This window comes from Numenius arquata, chromosome 2 (genome assembly GCF_964106895.1).
Source record: "Numenius arquata chromosome 2, bNumArq3.hap1.1, whole genome shotgun sequence".
In the NCBI taxonomy this organism is placed as follows: Eukaryota; Metazoa; Chordata; class Aves; order Charadriiformes; family Scolopacidae; genus Numenius; species Numenius arquata.
Genome location: NC_133577.1, coordinates 48,731,198 through 48,752,719, shown reverse-complemented (window position 1 = coordinate 48,752,719; position 21,522 = coordinate 48,731,198). Strand labels below are relative to the sequence as shown.

The 21,522-nt window shown below is 39.9% G+C and overlaps 1 protein-coding gene across 1 annotated transcript in view; it reads left to right on the top strand.

The window, feature by feature from the left end:
- Positions 1–524: 524 nt before the first annotated feature.
- The window catches only part of LCLAT1 (lysocardiolipin acyltransferase 1), a 119,733-nt gene continuing 98,735 nt past the window's right edge, over positions 525–21,522 (top strand). The window contains exons 1-2 of the mRNA XM_074168625.1: positions 525–700; positions 873–982. The gene's annotated coding sequence lies outside the window, so the exon portion shown is untranslated. The remainder of the gene's footprint in view (positions 701–872; positions 983–21,522) is intronic.

Here is a 21,522-nt window from a genome sequence, read left to right as displayed (position 1 = left end):
AGGGTTTTCCCCTTCGTACAGCACTGTTGGGCTGATGAATCACTGTCCCTTTTTAGCTAATAACTAAATTGAGATGAAGGCTTTTTCTTCCCAAGCCATCCTTTCCCACCTGCTGCCCCATGGGAGCGGCAGCAGGGCTCTGCGTACCCCAAAAGCCCCAGCTGAAACCCACTTTTGAAGCGAGCTGGGGCTCAAACTCCAGGCCGAGGACCAGCAGGGTGGCCCAGACCTTTTGGGGAGAGGAGGCCGAGGGCAGCGGGGCTGGGCCCCAGGGCAGAGGGGTGCCCCTGAGTGGGATGGGGCCTGCCGTCCCCCGGTGCCCACAGCTCCCTCAGCCACCTGGTGGCTCTCAAGGCCTGTCACACACACGCGTGTGAGGAGAGGGTGTGTAAAGAGTGGGTGTGGGGGTGCGAGGCGGAGGGGCCTGAGTTGGCTGCTGCCCCTTTAAGGGCGGCCGGGGCCGGCAGCGTTGCCATGGCAACGGCTTGACAGCCGTGACCGGAAGTGATTGGGGGGTCAGAGGTCGCCGGTGGCAGCGGGAACATGGCGGCGGCGGCGGCTCTGGCGACGCTGGGAGCTGGCGCGGTCGCGCTCCCTGGGGCGGCGGCTCCCTGAGTGGGGAGCCGAGCCGAGCCGAGCCGAGCCGAGCCGAGCCGAGCCGAGCCGAGCCTCCTCCCGTCGCGGCGCTGCCCCGTCTCAGGTGAGGGCGGGCGGGCACAGGTGGGCGGGCGGGCGGGCGGCGGGCCGACCCCTGCTGCGCGGCAGGACTGATCAGCCGCTCCGGGTCTCCGCCGCTGGTCCGGCCTTGCCGGTTGTTTTTCTCGCCAAGACGCGGCCTGCCGGACTCTGACCCGCCTCCCGTCTCTCCCCAGGCATGGTCGGTGCGCTGTAGGAGGGCCGGGAGCCGCGGCGATGCCAGAGGAGGAGCCGCTGGAGGAGAACGCTTAAGCTTGCCTGGGGATACGTTCAGTGTGTGGAACGTGTACGTTACCCGAAACCTTGGTTTCAGTACTGCTGGTTTTATTATATCTAGAGGAATAAACGGAGGCTTGTTGCTATAATCCCATCCTTAGTATCCTTCCTTTTGGAAAAACTAGAGCCTCTCATTATGACTTGCACATACACAGAAGTTAGTCAGTTCTTGCCAACTGTAGCTGGGTGGTTTTCCCTGTTTACTGTGCCTGTCGTCACTTCTCCCGTTGATATTGGCGTGTACCGTGCTGTCTTGGCTAGATTTGCCCTCTGGCAAAGCTAAACTTTGCCCTGAATGGTCTCTTGTGTAAGAAGTGAAGGGTGAGTATCGGAACAAGGCATGTAACGTTTCACAACCAGGCTGTTTGGAATGTAACTGTGGCAGCAGAAAGCTGCATACCTTAAATAAATACTAGAATTAAACTATGCTTGCAGCTTCACATTGGTGCTTGCGTGTATTCGCTATGATACAGTACCTGGGAGTCACTACGTACGCTTGTGCACAGAGTGGACTCTGCTCACATAGTATGTAGCGTATTTTGCTAATTGATTGCTAAGTATTGCCATATCACATTTGCTTCATGCTCACTGTCTCTTGTTTTGAAGACACCACCCGCTCTTTGCTTTTGAACCTCTGGACTTTTCAGTAGTGGTTACCACAGCAGTACTTTAATATTTCTCAAGCGCAAACTACTTCTGCTGTAACACAGAGAGATTAACAGATGGTCTTTTCCCACTCCCAGCTGCCTTCTTACTTTACAAATGAGGAAACTAGGATAAAAAAAAGGAGAAAAGCCAAAGTATGTCTTAAATTGAACACAGAAATCTGAAAGGAGTTGGTTGACGTTGTAATCAGATTTTATAGTATTATCTAATACTCTGAATGTAAACCTTCACTGGCAGCTGTGCTATCCGGCTCCTCAGCAAATCGAGGTACAGTTTAACAGCGTGAAGACATAGTTTGGTCGATGTGTGGGCTGCAGCTGAAAAGTGTGGTCTCCCTCCTTTGCCATCACTGGCCGTGGGTTACTGCTACTCTCTTTGTAGTGGATTTAGTGGTTGGATGGTTGCAGGGACAGTTGATCTAAAAGTTTTACGGGGATGCCTTTCTGTCACATGGAACCTATTCTAATGAGTGTTTGATCTGATACAAATGAAAGCTCTTTCTCCTCCTGTACTAATGTAAACCAGCTGTGGGTTAAGTATAATATGAAACTACCTCGAGAAACCAAATCTCAAATTGGTCATTCTGAAAATAAAGACTACACTTAAAACTTCTGAAGAGTTTGGATCAAAAAAGGAAAAGTCAGCCATGTGTAGGGAATATGTGGTAAGAGCGAAGGGAGTGTAAGTCTGTGAAGGAACTTTCCCATCTTTCCAGAGTCTTTTCTCCATTCACTTCTTGCCAAAGAGCTTCTGTGCTGAAAAAGGGAAGACTTTTACATAGCCTTATTTAGACCTCAGGGGCTGGCCTGCCGTGTGTACTCAGTGAGGCTGGAATCTTGAAAGAAAAAGAATATTGTATCCTACTGTGAAAGCCACACTCAAGTTGCCCAGAGAAACCTTGATTCTGATATGTTCCAGCTCCTCAGTCCTAATGAGTTTTACTTTCATGGAGTTCCCTACTCCTCACAAAAGCAATCTGAAAAGAAAATTGGAAGTGTAATGAGGCATCATCTTCACATCCACCTGGGGTTTTAGCAGTGTTAGGGTTACTTGATGCAGCAAATCCTTTCTCCAGTTGCTCAGGTGGCAGGCTGTCATGTCTCATCTTATCTGCAGTCTCTGCTTCTTCAGCAGCTATTTTTAATAATGCCAGGCTAGGTTCTTAATCACCTGAACTGTCTCAGGTGCAAATCCTCTTGTCCTTTTGCTGGCTTTCTATTTGATTCTGTCCAAGACTTCTCCCTGTAGAGTTTCTATCTCTTAATTTTTGTTTAGACAGTCTCATTTGTGTCCCTCCTTTCCTGTCATTTGTCCTGTCCTTCAGTGTGCTGGTGCCCCTCAGTTGTCCTACATCTGCTTTGCCAAAACGCACCTTTTCCTTTCATCGGCTGCTTATTCCAGCTTCTTGGGACATGCAGAGTCTCTGTCTCAGTTTATGCTTTCCTCGTACCTAGTCGTCAGGTATAAACAACCTTTGTTTTCCTCTGTCTTTCTTTTTTTTCCTAATTTTATTCTCCTGTTCTCCACTTACAGGCTTGTTTAAGGTTGTCCCTTCCTTGCTCCCTTGTTTCTTCAGGTTGTGGTGCTGAGAACACACAGAGAAGGATCCTCATGTTCGGTATCTGGTACTGAGTTCCATAATCTGCTTTAAAGTTTTATTAGCTACAGACTGAGGAGAGCTGGCTTGTCTACTTGTGTTGTTTGGTCAGCACTTAGAGAGGGGAAAATGGAACCTTTGGAGAGTTAACTTTTTGAAACAGGTCCCCACTGAGTGTAAAGGCTCGCAGTTTGGTTTTATGTGACTTTTTGTTAACCTGGCCAAAAAGTAAATTGCCCCTGAAAGACCATTCTGTGTTATAAGGTCCACTGTTGCTGCTGCTGGGCACAGTGAGATGCGAGAGAGCAATGTTAGCAGGCCTCTTGAAATGGAGACAAAATATCTCTTCTTTTTCCTAATCTTTTTCTCTTAGCTGAACTAGTTTGCTTGTGAACTTGTTTTGCTATAATAAACTTAATTTACTTAATTTCATGTTTGTATTAGGGTTTCTTACATGCTTAGAGGTTTAAAACTGAGGGAGTCTTTACTCGTCAATACAAAATTAATTGCAGCGCTGGGTTCACCCACTGTCCTTTCATGAGTTTGAGAAAATGAATTTGCCTTTAATCTTGAATGAGGCTTATATTTTTGTGGTTTTTTTGTGTTTGTTTCTCTGCCCCTTCCCCTCCCCCCTCCCGGGGACTCCTTGAAACAAAACTATTTCTTTCATCTCGCTGCTTTTAAACATGCCTTTCCAAGACACTGCATCTGTGATGTTAAAACTCCCGTGACTCTTGAGGGTTTTTTGGGGGGGGGGGGGGCATCCTTTGGTATAACACATGCTATTGATGTTATTTTAGGTATTAAGGGAGCAGGTATTGCTTTCATTCCAGTGGTTCTGAAAGGTATTGCTTAGTATCAAGTTCCTTCTCATTGAGCTTTTGATGGTTTTGTTGTTTTTAAGGCATCCAGCGTATAGAATCATAGAATGGTATTTGAGTTGGAAGGGACCTTGAAGATCACTGAGTTCCAACCCCCTGCCATGGGCAGAGACATCTCCCACTAGATCAGATTGCCCAAAGCCCCATCCAGCCTGGTCTTGAACACCTCCAGGGATGGGGCAGCCACAGCTTCTCTGGTCAACCTGTTCCAGTGCCTCACCACCCTCACAGGAAAGAATTTCTTCCTAATACCTGATTTTCCTAATATCTAATCATATTTTATGGTTGAATGAAATCTGTATCTATTTGCACTTCTCTTTTGATGGCAGCTTCAGAGGTGCCATGAAGGCTAAATGAACAGACTGCCTGATGAGTCTATATGAAGCAGTTACGTGGCTCACCATGCATTGCTTGTAGGAAGAGAATTAATTTTTCTTGAAAATGATCTGGTCTGTTATAAAATTAACATTTGAATTGTGGAAGTGTTCCTATAAACTACCATGTCCCCAGATACGCTCACATTTCCTGGGTGCTTCAATATATGAATGACAGATTTGTTTTGTACTCCACCAGATCGTTGAAATGACGGAGCTGGTTGTAGTCGGAAGAGTCAAAAGATAACCAAAACTCCAGGCTTTTCCAGGAGAACAATAAATAAAACACAACCAAGCCATGCATTTCTCTTGCTAAATCAAAGACAAACAACAGCAGGCAATGTAGGTACTGACAACTACGCACAATCCTGATTTTTAAATAGGAATGGAGTTACTTTGATTTCCTGAAATCCTGTTAGTTGTATCAAACTGGTAATGGTTGTTGCAGATCAAGATTTAACTTACTCTTCAAAGTAACTGGAATTTATTATGGTTATACATGGAACAAACATACAGAAGTGGGGCTAGTGTGTGAGTATTTATTTTTTTTTTTACTCTTTTAACTTTTGCATGAGCAGTATGATGATTCCACACAAATACAAATGTTAATTGTGAAGTAACAGAAAATACGCTGTATGACCTGTCAACTCTATTAAGAAGACCCTCTGTGGTGTTTGAATGTAAAAATTACTGTCTTGCTATATGTGAAAGCTCATGTGAAATGCCTCCTGTGGCCACTTACACAGTTTTAACAGCGATAAAAGTGCTGAGAATCCTCTGTTCAGCTTGGTCAGCTCTTGGAGAGACAGAAGCAGTAGATAAAAGATTCAAAACATTTTTTTTTCTTAAAGAAAATTCTTTATGTCTAAGTAATTCCACATTGCTTGGTAATTTTGCTCTTAGGTTTCATTATGGTTACTCTTACCTAGTGTTGGTATTGATTTTTAACATCGATTTTTCCCAATCTCCACACAAGGAACGATCTACAGCCTGCATTTGTTCAGATCATGTATTAGCATTATGTGTTTGAATTCGGAAGATAATTGCATATCTTGCAAATTACCCAATGGCTGTTTCATCTTGAAACGTTTAGAAATCCATTTTAGTTTCTCGTAATTATAATGTTTTAGTCAGACAGCAATCTAAACTTAGGACAGCACTTTGGCAGTGATATCCTTGTTTTTCTAAAATGAGCACAGTTTCTGTGGTTAAATTTTCCTTTCATTTAAATATAGATTTTAATCAGTGTAGGCCAAACTTTTCCAACCATGTTTAAAATTAGCTCAACCCATATTTTAAAAAGTATGTTCTCCTAATGTGATTTAACTTATGTAGAAAAATGTATGCAGAAATGAATGTTTTTAAGCTGATTAATGCTTTTGAAGTGTTTTTACAATTTATTTGCAAAAAATGTTTATAGCCTGGCTAAAATATGACTTTATACTAGTAGTCTCTTTGTAATAAGTAACACTGAAAGCGCTTCACGCTGTGTTTCTGAAATTTGAAAGGTAGCTCTTGAGAAAGAAACTCTAAATTCCAGTCATCAAGCAAGTTACGACATCAAAAGAGAGTGAAATGCTTGCTTTTCTTCCAGACTTCCACTCAAGCGTTGTGTTGGAGATTACTCAAGTTTTCATTGGTCACCTTGTACTTCTTTAGGCAGGATATAGTTACCATTTTTGGTCAGTAAGGTGAAATTGTAAATAGATGTACAGCGAGTGTTAAGCTTTGTGTAGAGGATACTCGACATCGTATGTATTCTGAAATAGAAGTGGAAACAAATCTGAATTGAATCTCTCAGGTGGCTATTACAACTCCCTGAATTACTGCTTAACATCTGGAAGTTTCAGTTTCTAGAAAAGTATTAAAAAAAACAACAACAACAACAACAACAACAAAAAAAAGGCAAAAAGACCCCCAAAACTGTTACCAATCTTCTATCCTTCTTTTTACCCAAATGCAGAATAAAAGATCTTTGCTCTACTCAGCAAGGTTTCCAGTTGGCAAAGTGTTTGGAGATTGAGGGAGTCAATCTGTCAGCAGACTTCCCCTTCAGATAGACTGTTTCTCCTGATCATACGTAAGGTGAGATGCTTTCACAGAGAAACATGAGGACAAATGTCCTAAGAGGGAGAAGAGTTGTGTGGATTTCTGTTCTATGGAATGCAGTATGTTTTTATGAGAGCTGAGCTGAGCTTTGACATACTGTTCCTTTAGTGAAAACGAGGTAGGGAAGAAATACTGTCCTGGTTTGGGCACAGAACTGTGAGAAATCTGACTTAGTTTTTCAAATGCTTTATTTTATAATTCAGATACTAGAAGGACTAGATCCTTCTAGTTTTTAATACTTACTCTTACAGTAATCATGCTCCTGTTCAGCTAATCAACTCCATTTGCTATCAAGATCATGTTTGTTACTGTGATTTTAATCATCTTCCAGAATGTAAAGAAACGTTCTGGGTATATTTGATCTTTCTAAACTTTAGGGATAGCCTGTTTTAGAAAAGGATTGTGCTTACTGCATTTTGTGCTGCCTCCATGAGATGGACAGATTTTGCACTAGGGTTTCCTTAGAAAAATACTTGTGTGTCAATCTGATTTACAAGAAATGTTTTGCAGACTCATCTATTTCTAACCATTGAAAGTGACAAAGGGTGTGTCTCCCAAAATTATGGCTTTGCTCAGAGAAGTGCGTTCTTTCATTAGGAACATCAGGTTTAAATTTTCTCTCGAATACCAAGTTTTAAATAAAAACCTGACAGTTATCCACTATTTCCAGTGCTTGCATGAGTCTACTGTTCGTTACAGAATGGATACTTCATTATTTTTTCATAAATGATTGTATCTTTAGATATCAATTTCCAAAATTTACTTAGAGTAGTCACCTTTAGTAGAACTTTCTTTGCAGAAAGTTTTTTTTATCTTCCGTTGTAATAAAGGTAGGCATTGTACTTACCGTATCTCAGTCCTACTCTGAAAAAAGAATATTGCTCTCTTTCCTAAATATTGAGAAGCATTTGGTTTTGCACCTCTGTTGGATACAAGGTGAGATGTTGAACAGTGTCAGATCCACTAAGCAATAAAAATATCCCACTTTAAGGCAATGCTTTAACTGAATAACACATCTCATATAGATTTTGACAATGAATAAAAGAGTGTGTGTTTATCTTGTCTGCCAGCTTAACAGTTTTTGAATGACAAATGCCTGCAATGATGTCAAGGGTTAAACAGCTATATTTTTGTGGGTGTTCTTATTACAGCAGGTATAAAGGACCTTGAGAGATGACTGATCTGTAAAATTGAGACAAAGGCTCTGTAGTTTTGGTAGTGTGGAAATTAAATATAGGCAGAAGCAAATGTGGCTTGAGTGGTCACGATAGAGATATGGCTAAAATGATGGTTGATAACACAGGAATATGTATTAGCTTTTGTCTAAAGGGAAAATAGCTAAAATTATGGGTTTTTTTGTTAAAGTAATTGTGGTAGACCAGTCAATTGAAGAATAATATGACAAGATATGCAGCACCTTTATGCAGCAGAGTGTCTTTTAAAATACACTAATAGCAGTTATTTTATAGAATCATAGAATCACAGAATGGTTAGAGTTGGAAGGGACCTTAAAGATCATGGAGTTCCAACCCCCCTGCCATGGGCAGGGACACCTCCCACTAGACCAGGTTGCTCAAAGCCCCATCCAGCCTGGTCTTGAACACCTCCAGGGATGGGGCATCCACAGCTTCTCTGGGCAACCTGTTCCAGTGCCTCACCACCCTCACAGGAAATAATTTCTTCCTCAGATCTGATCTAAATCTCACCTCTCTCAGTTTAAAACCATTCCCCCTCGCCCTATAGCTCCACTCCCTGATCAAGAGTCCCTCCCCATCTCTCCTGTAGCGCCCTGTTATGGGCTGGAAGGGACTTTAAGGTCTCCCCAGAGCCTTCTCTTCTCCAGGCTGAACAACCCCAACTCCCTCAGCCTGTCCTCATAGGAGAGGTGCTCCAGCCTGCTGAGCATCTTTGTGGCCCTCTGCTGGACCTGTTCCAACAGGTCCGTGTCCTATCTGTGTTGAGGACTCCAGCACTGAATTTTGAAATTGATGATTTTGAATTTTGAATTAATAGAAGAACCGTATGAAAAGTTTAGATGATTTAGTAAGCTTTGTTTACTTATGGTCCACCTTCTCTCTCTGCCTTCGCAGCTTGGCAAACCATCATCCTGCCCCAGCAGCATTATGCTCCTGAAGAGGCCAGGCCACAGGAAATACTTACTGCCCTTTTCTTAAGGGAAGCTTTAAGTTATTCCAGCATTGCCAGCAGCCCCAGGTGTGTTCAGAGTCTTGTTTGATTTATATGTAGACAGTGGCAAACAGAGGTGGTAAATACGGCGTTTTTTTCTATTTAACTTTATGTAAGGCATCCATAAAAATCTGTTAAACAAACTAACATTGTGTATCTTGTCCATAGGTTTGCTTCGTGAACACTGGGCATGCAGAATTAAGCTTGCTTTCAGAACAAAAGGTATTGCTGCGAGCAGAATGCTAACATGAGTTTGCTTGTTAGAAAGAAAAATATTACATTTCCTGTCTCCATCATCTCTCAGTGCATCTTGAAATACAGAATTAGCTGAAAAAAGCATATTTAGGACAGGCTTTTGCTGAAGTTTAGAAACTTGTCATTTATTCATAAACATAAAATAAGCAAACCTTACAATTTAGGGAAGCCGTCTGGTAGCTTTGGATTTCTGTACATATTCTATATGTACAGTATTAACACAGATGATAATGTTTACTAGGAATATCACAAGATGACATATTGGCTAGGAGATACGCCCAAAATGGAAAAGAGTAGTTGCAAAATATTGTTGTACGTTGGGTTCCACAGGCTGCAGAATATTGTAGAAAGAAAGTTTTCAGCAGTGCTGAAAACTTTCTATCTGATCTGGTAGAAAAGCAGTATGTTAATGAAGGCTTATAGGATGGCAAGAGGAAAGAGAAATTATCAGCAGGTATTTCTTAATCACTTGAAAATTGCTGTTACTGCTGTAGCTCTCTGGTCACTTAGGTAAGTGTTCACAACCGTTACAGGGAATATGGTGTAGACTTTACAGCAAATGCCTTTGTTTGGCCTCAATATCCCATAAAGATATCAGTTCCTGGGATTTTTGCATGTGGGACCTTAGTTCTTCTGCACACAGCTGGTCCAAGTGTAACAGCTTTTAAGAACTTGGGATTTGGTGTTAGTATGGAGGAGTGGCCCACCTTTAGGAGTTGCATCTTCTTCTATGAGACCTCAATGTCTGTCCTTCCCTTGGGAAAGGTTATGGTGTGCTTTTATTCCAATTTCAGTGTCTTGAACGATTTTAGTATTTCGAGTGAATTTATCAAGAACTTTGATTTCTGGTTGGGGAGCTATTCCATATAGAACCATCAGTCTCTCGTTTCTTAATTAGATGATTGTTTTCCTCTTAACATCTTTCCCTTAAGATGAAGCTTAGTAAGAGCTGTCAGATTTCCACCATGCATGTACTGAAGAGCTAGAACATAAAAGTGAAGTTCGGGTTAGAATAAGATCTGGAGAGAAGCAAAGTTGTGGGAAGTATTTTTCCTTTTTCCAAATGTTAAGCCACAGCCATGTTAATACTATTTCTACAAAAACATTATTGGGCTAATTTAAAACAAAACTCTAGAACTGTTATATCCCACATGGCATGAAACATTCCTGCCTTTTTTTTTTTTTTTTCCTGGTGTATTAACTTCTTACACTAAAAGGAAATGAATTTTAGAAAGAATGTTATACATAAGCCATTTGAGACATTCTCTGTTAAGGAAATACCAGCTGTCAAGAAAGATGCAGCCAATGTTGAGTTATATTAAAAACATTGTAAAGGAAATATTTGTCAGGGAAAAGTGGATTAATTAAAACATTTTAACTGTTTTTGCTCTGGAAGAAGATTAGGGAAGTTCTATATAAGCCTCTTCTAAACGTAACCATTATTAAAAGCCACCAATTTATTTTTTCAGAAGGAAGTTGGCTTAGGTAAGTTGTTCCCTAGTGCAGAATATAGAAATTTTCTGACTACAATGTAAGTAGTGGAAAAAAAAAAAAAAGAAAAAAGGCTTGGAGTCATTATACTTTATTACCTTCAAATTCTCTAAGCTTGCTTTCATTGATTCTTCTTGATGGAAGAAGAATTTATGTCAAAAAGAAAATAGGTTACGTTTTAGGATTTTCATATTGATGTTTTTATTTGAAAATTGGTTCTTTTATGAGCAATTAATAGCACTAGAAGGCATTATTTTGCTTTTGTAGAGGAAAATAGAGAAGTGTGCATAAAAGGGAACCTGAATCAGGCATGTGAAACATTAAATGTGATAGGATTTACTCTTTCTTTAATCCAGTCTAGCCTGCTGGCTTTAAGGAGTTGTACACTCAATATGCAGATTTACTGTAATGGTTTGAAACATAAGCTTTTGCTTTAATTACCACTTTACTCTCTTCCCCATTTATCTCTTGATGCTATCAGATCTATCCTGTAATGCAGCAAATACAGAAACACTTATATCTGTTACCTTTCTAGATAACACTCCAATATTTTTTTTTTTTATTTGGTTAAAGAGGTCAAAAGGGATGTTTAGATTTCATGGTTTTGTGACCTACTTAAATGTTGTGGTTTTGATTTTAGAAAAGCATTAATATTGAACATGGGAATGGTAGGGCTTCCTCTTTTTAAGATATCCTACCTTTTCATTATAATTATTTTCTGGAAATTCATGAAGATCAGTGTGCTTTCTTTTGTTCCTTGAAAATATTAAAATTACAATTCTCAAGTTACATTCTGGCTGTTAGAGATGAGCAGCTGCTCTTCCCCAAAATTCTCTTCAGATCTTAGATTTTGTTAAAATACCAATAGAAGCATAAGTAGCAAATGATACGGGCGAAATTTCTTAAAGTAACCCGCATCACCACATTTGAAGTGATGTTTTGTAATTTTATTAGGACATTACTCTTTTTCCCCTTAAGAAAACCTCACAGGATGGCTTGTATTTTAGGGATGCCTTAAAGATTTAAGGAATGGGGTCTATAGAACCCATTGTACTTGTTGCATGTGCTTGGTGGTGTATATTGAACTGAATAAAGGATTGAAGATGACAATCATCTGAAGGTTTCTTTCGTTAAATGCTGCTCTGAAGAATTTGATTTTGCTTCTTGCTTGATAAGCAAGATGCGTAATGTTATTAACAATAACTAATTGAGATCCTTATATTGAATAGTAAAGTTTCACGTTGGACACCTACAAAATAAAGAATGCAAAGCTTTTGCAGCTGCAACTGAAGCCAATAGCAACTGTGAATTGTGCTTGTGAGGTACTATGCAGTGACGAATATTCTGAAAAAAGTTAGTCTGGAAATATTCCAGATAAGGCAGACACAATTCTTACACTTTGTGCTGTGGATCTTGAGTTATAAATATATAAGTACATTCTGTTGTGCGAATAAATTACTGACATATAACACTTTCACATAGTAGTATAAGGATAACACAGAGAGAAGAAAAAAAAAAAAAGGAGGGGGAAGGGGATTTTATCCTAGGATTTTAAGAGCTTAGGCTAACTTTAGCACTATACGATGAAAAGGGGAAAAAGAAATACAAATAATTTCTCCCTGTTAACCCTCCTGTCAAAGCATGTACATTGGACGAGGCAGGGTTCCTGTTTGAAAAAACAAATAAACCAGCCAGGAAGGAACAGCCTTAATTCTGGTAGTTTATAATTTCTGTATGTTTGATTGTGCAACTTCAGTATCCCAGATGTTTTTTGACTGTAATATGAATGTGACAGTTCACTAACAGTGTGCTGGGTGGTGCTGAACGCCCCATATCTTTTAGCTGCAAATGTAGCAAATTACAATTATGCTGTGGATGACCCCTTACCAAAGGTAATGTTCTCCCTCATTTCAGTTCTGATGGTGCTATATCTGACCTAAATGCTTGTCAGGCTGAGACTAGCTGTTTTAAGTTCAGATTTAGAATCATAGAATGGTTTGGGTTGGAAGGGTCCTTAGAGATCATCCAGTTCCAACCCCCCTGCCATGGGCAGGGACATTTCCCACTAGACCAGGTTGTTCAAAGCCCCATCCAGGCTGGTCCTGAAAGCTTCCAGGGATGGGGCATCCACAGCTTCTCTGGGCAACCTGTTCCAGTGTCTCACCACCCTCACAGGAAAGAATTTCTTCCCGAGATCTAATCTAAATCTCCCCTCTTTCAGTTTAAAACTGTTCTCCCTTGTCCTATGGCTCCACTCCTTGATCAAGAGTCCCTCCCCATCTCTCCTGTAGCCCTCTTTAGGTACTGGAAGGCTGCTATAAGTTCTCCCTGGAGCCTTCTCCTCTCTAGGTTGAACAACCTCAACTCTCTTAGCCTGTTTAACTTCCACAGCATCACTTCATCTGTAGTCTGAGACTATGCTTTACTGGCAATCTGTTTTATCGTATGCAAAAATGATAGATATCTGAGATCAATGCTGGCTCTAAAGAGAAGTAACTAGACTGAGTTCCTGAATAGTATCAAGACCACTAATCATGGCAGGGCTAGGAAAAAAACCAACTGTTAGTATTCGAAGTTATTTCTACAAAGCAGTTAACACTCATAAATGATTCTGCAGTTTGAGTGAATTATACAGATGCTTTTTTATGCCTCTCACTTAAATCTTGCTTTTGTACAGAGTGAAATAGTTCTCTGTGTATTTAAGTACGTGTGATTGAGAATATGGTTATTGTCTCAAGGAGAAGTAAGAGGAAAATAGCCTGTTCTAATCTGTCGATTCACAGTGGATGCTAGGAAGAAATTCTTCCTGTGAGGGTGGCGAGACACTGGAACAGGCTGCCCAGAGAAGCTGTGGCTGCCCCATCCCTGGAGGTGTTCAAGGCCAGGCTGGATGGGGCTTTGAGCAACCTGGTCTAGTGGGAGGTGTCCCTGCCCATGGCAGTGGGGTTGGAACTCCATGATCTTTAAGGTCCTTTCCAACTCTAACCATTCTATGATTATATGATTTTGAAATTTTCTTTATAGTAACTCTTGTGAAGATTGTATTAGCCATCTAGGACTGCTTTTTTCAATTTCAGTCTGATGCTTCTGTAATCAGGATGAAGGATGTTGATCAGGATGCCTTCTGAGAAATTAATGCTGAACCACTGTGCATTGCTTGACTTATACTGTCTAATTGGTGATAGACAGGTTTGCCCAATCTGTGTTGGCTTTCACAGTGAAGTTAAGCCTAAAAATGTACTTGAATTTATTTGATTTAAATATATCTTAGCCTTTTGTGGTGTTTAGAATGAGACAAAGCTTATTTGATGAACTGGCAGGCATCTTTACAGGTGGATAACTTGGGAGAGATGCATTTTGAATGAGGTGTGAACCTTGCAGTTTTAGTTTTATCCTAGTTTAGTTCATGGTCATTTAAATCACTGCTTCAGCTGTTGATTGAGGACACGGTAATTATCTTTATGGATATATCTGATTACAAATTACAGTAAATGTCCTGAATTCTGTGCCAGTGAGAGAGAATACTCTTCAATGTACTTTTAAAGTAAGATCTTTTTGGGGAGGGAAACAATTACTGCTACAGAGTATATTTCTGTTATCTGTCCTGCGTAATAGAAAGTGACTAAATTATATTATCAAAATGTATAACAACTTTACCAAAATTACAGATTGTGGATGTTCTTTAATGGGGCATCTTGCAGCAGAGTTAAGCTGGTTTGTAATGCATAGAAAAACCTACTTTCAGTTTAAAAGGGTCAGTTATGATATATCTTGATGTAATTTTCCATCTATATGTTCAATATCTTTATCTGACAGCATAGAAGCTAGAGATGGAAACTTACAAAGAGCTATGATTTGTCTACATTAAGTGTTATGGGACAATTGATAAATGAGCCCCATTAGCCATGTTGTGTTGAACTGCAGCCAGCCATTTTGAAATATTTTAAATCCCCAGCGTTCCTGAACAATTGGAGGAGAATCCTTTGCTGATATTCCTTCTAAAATGGATTATCATTTATTTTTGTTGTAGTATAGTCTAAGAATTTCAGTGAAATATCAGGAAATTATTACATTTTTCCTTAGTGACTAATGCAGTCAAAGCTTGGAATCTGTTACCAGTAAAAAAGGCTTATGATTATGCTGTTAGAGGTTTTAGATGACTTTAAATTTCTTATTTCCCATGAAATGCCTAAAATCTCACCGGTGTAAGTCATAAGCTATTTATCTATCCACCTTAATTGTTTTTGTTGGATGGAGAATCCTATAAAAGCAATCTTGTGCAAAGCTAGTTTTGCAAGTTCTTCTGTGTTCTGTTCATTACAATACTGTAGGTGCTTTTCCATTGCCAAACCCCTTCAGTTTCCAGTTTATCAACATTTTGAGATGCAGAAAGTGATTGATGTGAGTGTCTTTGTGTTATGTGGTTTGAAGATAAGCTGTGTCTGTAGAAGCTGCCCAGCTGAAGCCTGAAGCAATGCCAGGACATTTATGCTGAGTTTACTAGAATGACTTTCTCTACTTTATTTCTTGCTATGTCACCATTAATCTCTTCTTCACCACAATGGTAGTTATTAAAAATTCTGACATCCTAAGAAATGCTTAGCTTCTTATACTGTTTGTCAATTATATCCTTTTTGCATGCTGCAGAATACTGTAAGTTGCTCTGGAAAGCACTGTGAAAAAGTACTGGCTTAATATAAATAAGTGAAAAGGATCTTCCAGTTGTTGCTCATGTCTTCTAATCTACCTAGACATTTGGTATTGGGTCCTCTTACCAAAATGTGGAGAGAGTTTTTTTGTTTTATTTTGGAATATATTTACCTTTTCCCAGAGTATATTTAAATTTCCAGAGGCCATACCATGACACACACTGCTGAGACCTTATATACAAGCTTTGAAACTGGAATCAGTTTCACTTGTTTCCCTCCTCTCATTTATTTTTGGCGATGGTTGGTATGAAAATGTCATCTTTATGATTTTGATCTTCATATTTTGTCTTTTAATCTCTGTTAGTTTTTATCTCAGCCTTACAATGTTGCAAAAACAACATTATAAGCTAAACTATTTGCTTCATGAAGTTTGAACTGGAGCTGAGGACTGATGAATTTTTAAGTGACTGTATAGTCTCTTCATTTTGCAGCTAGCAGGGAGGTACTTCCAGAAGCATTGGCTTAATTCAGAGTTTCTTAAAAGTTGACCTGGTTTGAGTTAGAACCAGGACCAAAGGAGTAATTCTAGTGGTTAAAGACGGAAACCCCCTCGTGCTGAATTTGGAGGGCCATGAGCTCGCTCTCTTCTTCTTGTAGAAACCCTGTGCAGCAGCTAAAGGGACACTGAGGGGCTGAACTATCCAGCTAATAAGGGTACTCTGGATGCCTCCGGAAATTTGTAGGGTTGAGACCCTGCACAAACACACACTAGACGTAAAAGGAGAGAGTTCAGTGAAGGACCACAAGGATGATGAATGGACAGGAGCACTTGACATATGAGGAAAGGCTGAGAGCTAGGACAGCTCAGGTAGGGGGCATCTTATCAATATATGTAAATACCTGAAGGGAGGGTTCAAAGAGAACAGAGCCAGGCTCTCCTTGGTGGTGTCTAGTGACAGGACCAGAGGCAATGGACATAAACTGAAACATAGGGGATTCCTCCTGGACATCAGAAAACACTTTTTGTTACTGGGAGGGTCAGTGAACATGGGCACAGGTTGCCCAAGGAGGTTATGGAGTCTCCCACAGTGAGATTAGTAAGCTGACTAAGCATGATCTTGGGGACCTGTCTGTAGGTGGCCCTGCTCTGGCAGGGGATTGGACTAGATGATCTCCAGAGGTCCCTTCCAACCCTGTATCATTCTGTGATTCTGTGACCAGATGACCTCCAGAGGTCTCTTCCAACCTCAGCCATTCTAGGTGATTCTGTTGTGCAAATGTCATATGATCTTTATTGGTTTGAGATCACCTGTAGATCATTTGTGGGTGAAGATGATTCACCTTAAAATAAAAGATACCTTACTTATTCCTTTAAAGGTCTCATCAGCTTCAGAGGAGGTAAATGCTTTAAGTTGCAGAATAAGGAGTGGTATTTGGGAAAAAAGGTTCCTTTCTTCTTTTAAGTCTTAAGAAGTGTGCGAATTGGGAACTGAAGCAGTAGTTTTAGTTGCTGTTAGAGGAATTTAAATGTACATTGTAACAGAGCCACCATAGGAAAATAATTTTCTTTCCTGATGGAGGAAGGACAGAAGCACTTGCTTTGTACTTTGCTATAGGCTGTTTCTCCTCTTGCGTAATGGTCTTGTGCTATTATAGAAGGGGGAGAAGCACTTTAAACACAGGAAAATGTGGTTGTTAAGCCACAAAAAAATAAGAGGTTTCAAGAGCATGCATAGTATCAAAACAATTTCTCTCATTCTTGATTTTTGCTTTCATTTTGAGAGTGACAGTTTTAAAAAAAAAAAAAAAGGACTAAAAAGTGACTTTCCTTTAGGTGATGGAAATCTGCTTGTCGCTTTTGTAATGAAAATGCTTCCATTTTGAAATGCTTGTTTATTTTCACAAGTTTGGAGTAGTTCTAAATTCAATGACTTCAAAACATGCCTGTACATTTTAATTGGCCTTCTTGACACACATTTTGTTGTCAGATGAAACATTTTTATTGGCACAAAAATATTTGACCCACCTATTTTCACTTTCTAGTGGTGGGAACGGTAACATAAAAGGCTGTTTAAAATATACGAAGTGAGTTCTGGGGTCATTCCCCACCTGTTGTTTATTTTGGTTTATGCAAGAACAGTGAAAAGTAGTCATGTTGGTGATGTTCTATCATCTAAGTAGTAGTTTTGGAGACTAACATCACTGTACATCCTACAGAGTGTAGATTTAGAGTTTACACATCAACAGCTTTGGTAGGCTTCTTCAAGCCAAAAGTCTCAAAACCTGGGAATTCCAGGGTAATGAACAGTGAATGTTGGCAAGAAAGGTCACTTTTTAGCTTTAAAGTAACCTAGAGTACATTGTACTGAATTATGGAACAGAAGACAGTAAATACAGAAAATCTTTGATTAACTTCTCCTTTTCAAAGTGTCTTGACCTTTATTGAGTTCCCCTAGCTGACATTTTTAGAAGACTTTTAGTACTACTTCCTTTCATTATAAAGGGTTTATTTGCATATTTGCTCCCACAGATTTCATTGTCGTCTTCTCTGCCGTTTGATTTTCTTCAGCTACAATGGCATCTACTTTTCATAACAGCACGGTTACTGTAGTAGTGTAGTAATATAGTCCTTTTTCTTATATAAAATTCTAGAAATGTGTTTCTGTAAGCAGATGTTACTATCTTGGTAAGCAAAAAAAAAAAAATAACGCAAACGTGAGTGAAAAAGAAAAAAGCAAAGCTGATAAGCACCTACAAAAACATTTGAAAGACAGCATAATATATTCAAATTAGGAGTAAATCGCATAGGATTCACATCATATATCTTTCTAATCTTAGTTTTGAAATTATTAGCTGCATTTTCTATTTAAAGGTAATGACATATTTAGTCAGACTTAATGCAAGTGAATCATAGTATTGCATTGTTATTGTATAAAATAGTGGTTGCCAGTTGTGTTTCTTACACTCTTCATATTTTGGATGAAAAAAAAAAAACTTCTCTGTGCTCTAGAAGTTGCTCAGACACTTTATAGTCTGTGGTGGTGATGAATAAATTATACTTTAAATAATGCAGACACCAGGAATACATATTTTTGTTTTGTTAGACCAGACTTCACCAGTTGGTGTCTTTCTTTCCTTTTCTTTACATCCCCCATGGCATTAAGCAAAGTAGGCTGAATAAGATCACAAATAACTTTTATCAAGGAGTCATTGCAGACTTGATCTTTATACATGATTGTTCATATTGGTTCTACTGGTAGCTCCCAGCTGTTCTTTGAAGGTCATGCTAGCAATGCCTATTAATGTGGCTCTGTCCTTCCTTTCCCCAGTTCCCATCCTGCTCTTGCGAACTTCCTCCAACAGTTAAAGGCTGATTAAATCTTAGTAGTTGGCACCTTGGAGGGCTGGTGAGCTCAACAAGATCTGCCTGGCTTGGAGAGACAGCTTCTTGAGAGCATCCCTTGCCCTATAATAACTCTGAACAAATCCCAGATGTAAGATCTAATTTTCCTCTTGCTACTTTATTCCTCTTCAATACTGTGTTCCCTATAGCCTTGCAGTTGCTTTACACAATCTGAGGTGTTGTTCGCTGTTAACAGTGCTTTCTGGGAAGATATTCCATAAAACGGGAACTTTTCCTTAGAACAAAATCCAGAGTTTAGACTTTAATTTTATTTTAAAGATTCCAGGAGAGGGTGGAGGATGGTGGTGAGAATCACTGGTCATTTGCCATTAAGAAAGTTACAGACTTTTAATCATCTTGCTTCCAATTGACTACCTGAGTGAAACAGAGGGTGGGATTTATACCTTTGTTGCTCGAATGGGCAAGTTGTCTGGCTACTGTCAGTCCTTTTCCTTTATGGATTTGGCTACTTGGCAACAGTGAAGAGGGCTTTAAAGATTGCTGATAGAGCAAAGGGATTAGGTCTGTTTATATAGAAGACAAGATCAGCCTACTAATGAACGAGTAACGTTGAGAAGGATATAAGCCCGTGTATTTTATGGCTTAAGATAAAGGTTAACAAAGACTAAGAATAAACTTGCCATCACTGCCTACTGCAGGCTTTCTTCCTGCACCTTCTTATGAAATACGTAGTTCAAGATGTCATCAGACAGGAGGACTGGGTGGACTACTGCTGGTTCAGTTTGGCAATTTCTGTGTTTTTTCCACTGGTCATTTCTTTCTTCAACACCATACAAGATAACAAAGTCTCTTAGGTCAAGACACTGCAAATATTTATTCTCTGTAAATGTTGTTCTGTTAAACACAAGTCAGATCTGAGTTTATAGAATCCTTTCTTTCTTCAGCCTGGGCAATTTTCCAATTTTCTGAGGGCAAGCAGCCCAGCAAACACTCTTTCAGACAATTCCTCATCTTTCTCCTTTTTCCAGAATGAAAATCCAAAAATATCAGCAATGGGGGCCAAAATAACAAAGGAAAAGTGGGTGTTGCCACTTCTTGCCAGGTTTTTTTTGTAAATGTTCCTCTCCTTCCCCATCCCAGAATAAAAACAAAACTTCCCAAAGAATCCACAAAATAAACCAGACTCTTTTTCAGTCTCTGATCTAATTCAGAATGGACACCATAACGAAAATGCTAGAGAACAAGTGCTGTAAAGGGTGTGCTTTTTATCTGACTGTTGTTTTATTCCTCATCTGTTAAGGCTGCAAGAGGGTCTAGAGCATATGTTAGGTCCCTGATGATGCTCAGCTCTTATTCTTGTGTCTAGGGTATTGATTGAGATGATGCTGGTTACTCTTCTTGATTGCGAGGAATCTTAACTGTGATATGACTGGATAGATCCCGTAGTTTAGGATGGATGGGTTGAAATACTGTTAGGAAGAACTGGAAAAGGAGGGCATATGAGCTCCAGAGAGAGCGATCCTAGGTTCTCTGATCCATGCCTGCGTGTTCCTCCTCCAGCTTCAGTGAGATGATCAGAAGCAGTAGGTAGGGTGAGGGGGTACCGTACGCAGTGAGATCCAGGAATCCATGTTAAGCAGACCAGAGGTGCTTTGTGAGCAACCTGGTCTAGTGGGAGGTGTCTCTGCCCATGGCAGGGGGGTTGGAACTGGATGATCTTTAAGGTCCCTTCCAACCTGAACCATTCCATGATTAGAAACCCAGGCTGTGCTGGCACAATGAGTTAATACAACTGAAGTGCCAAAGACCGCTGCTGAGAAGCAGGATCAGAAACTAAGGCAGAGGGACAGGAAGCAGGTTTTTAGAGCAATAATCTGGATGTTATCTGCAGCTATAGAATAGCTGCTTGGGTTTCTTCTATACCAGATGTGTGTGGCAACTATTAATAGAGTTCACAAGGTCAGTTCTTTGACTTGGGGAGGGCTGGTGGCTGGCTCCAGCTGCTGTTTTCTACAGGTCATTCTTATTTTAGTTGAAATTCTTGGAGCTACAATGAATTCACTATTGTGAGAGTTTAAAGAGATTTTTTTTTTTTTCCCAAAGGTGTTTTATATCAACAACTCATTGAACTTAATCACGTTCATATGTGTGGTAGGAAAGAACTATTCATCAGTGGATTTACTAGAGGAGGTTCTGCTGCCTAGGTTTATGCATTCGAACTGCATGATTGATCTGTATAATGCAATGACTGTGTATGAACTGTGCTGTGACACATTCACAGAGCTAATAATTGATTCCTTGAAACCATTTCTACCCTTTGTGAGTCACGGTGGGACTTGTGACCTCCCTAAGATGTTTTCTGAAGATTCTAATTGTGACCGTTCTCCAAAGGGCAAGGATTTCCAGGTCAATGACTGTAAGACTGGAATTCATAAACCAGAAGGAACAGCCAACCAAACTGAGACATAGTCTGGAATCTGAGGACCATGTCTGTGTAAGAAAAGAGCTTCTCAGTTCCTGTGCTTCTGCTTCTATTTTGATTGGTAATGTAGTTTCTGGGTTGTTTTTTTATTATTATTATTTTGGAGAGTGCAAAAGCTAGAAAATTTGATTCATCGAGTCCAGGCAATGTCTCATTGGAAGACTCCTGCAAAACCACACTTGTTCTAGAGGCAAACACAGTGTCATTTCAGTAGCAGAATCCTTTTGTGAGCCTCCTGGAGACAGATGTTTTGCATGAGGACTCAATTTTTCTTGTTACAAATTCATTCAAACAAATTACCCTGCAGACTCTGTGGTAAATTTTTCTTGAGAAAGCCTTTTCTTGAGCTTTTCAGAATCAAGACCAATCAACAGCATCCGAGTGCTGTTTAGAAGCTGCAAAGATTGTAAAATATCTGAACGGGTAAATGTATCGAGCAGAGCACTGTGCCTGTCTTCTGAGAAGCTGGGAAGATCAATGTCCTTCAGAGCTTAC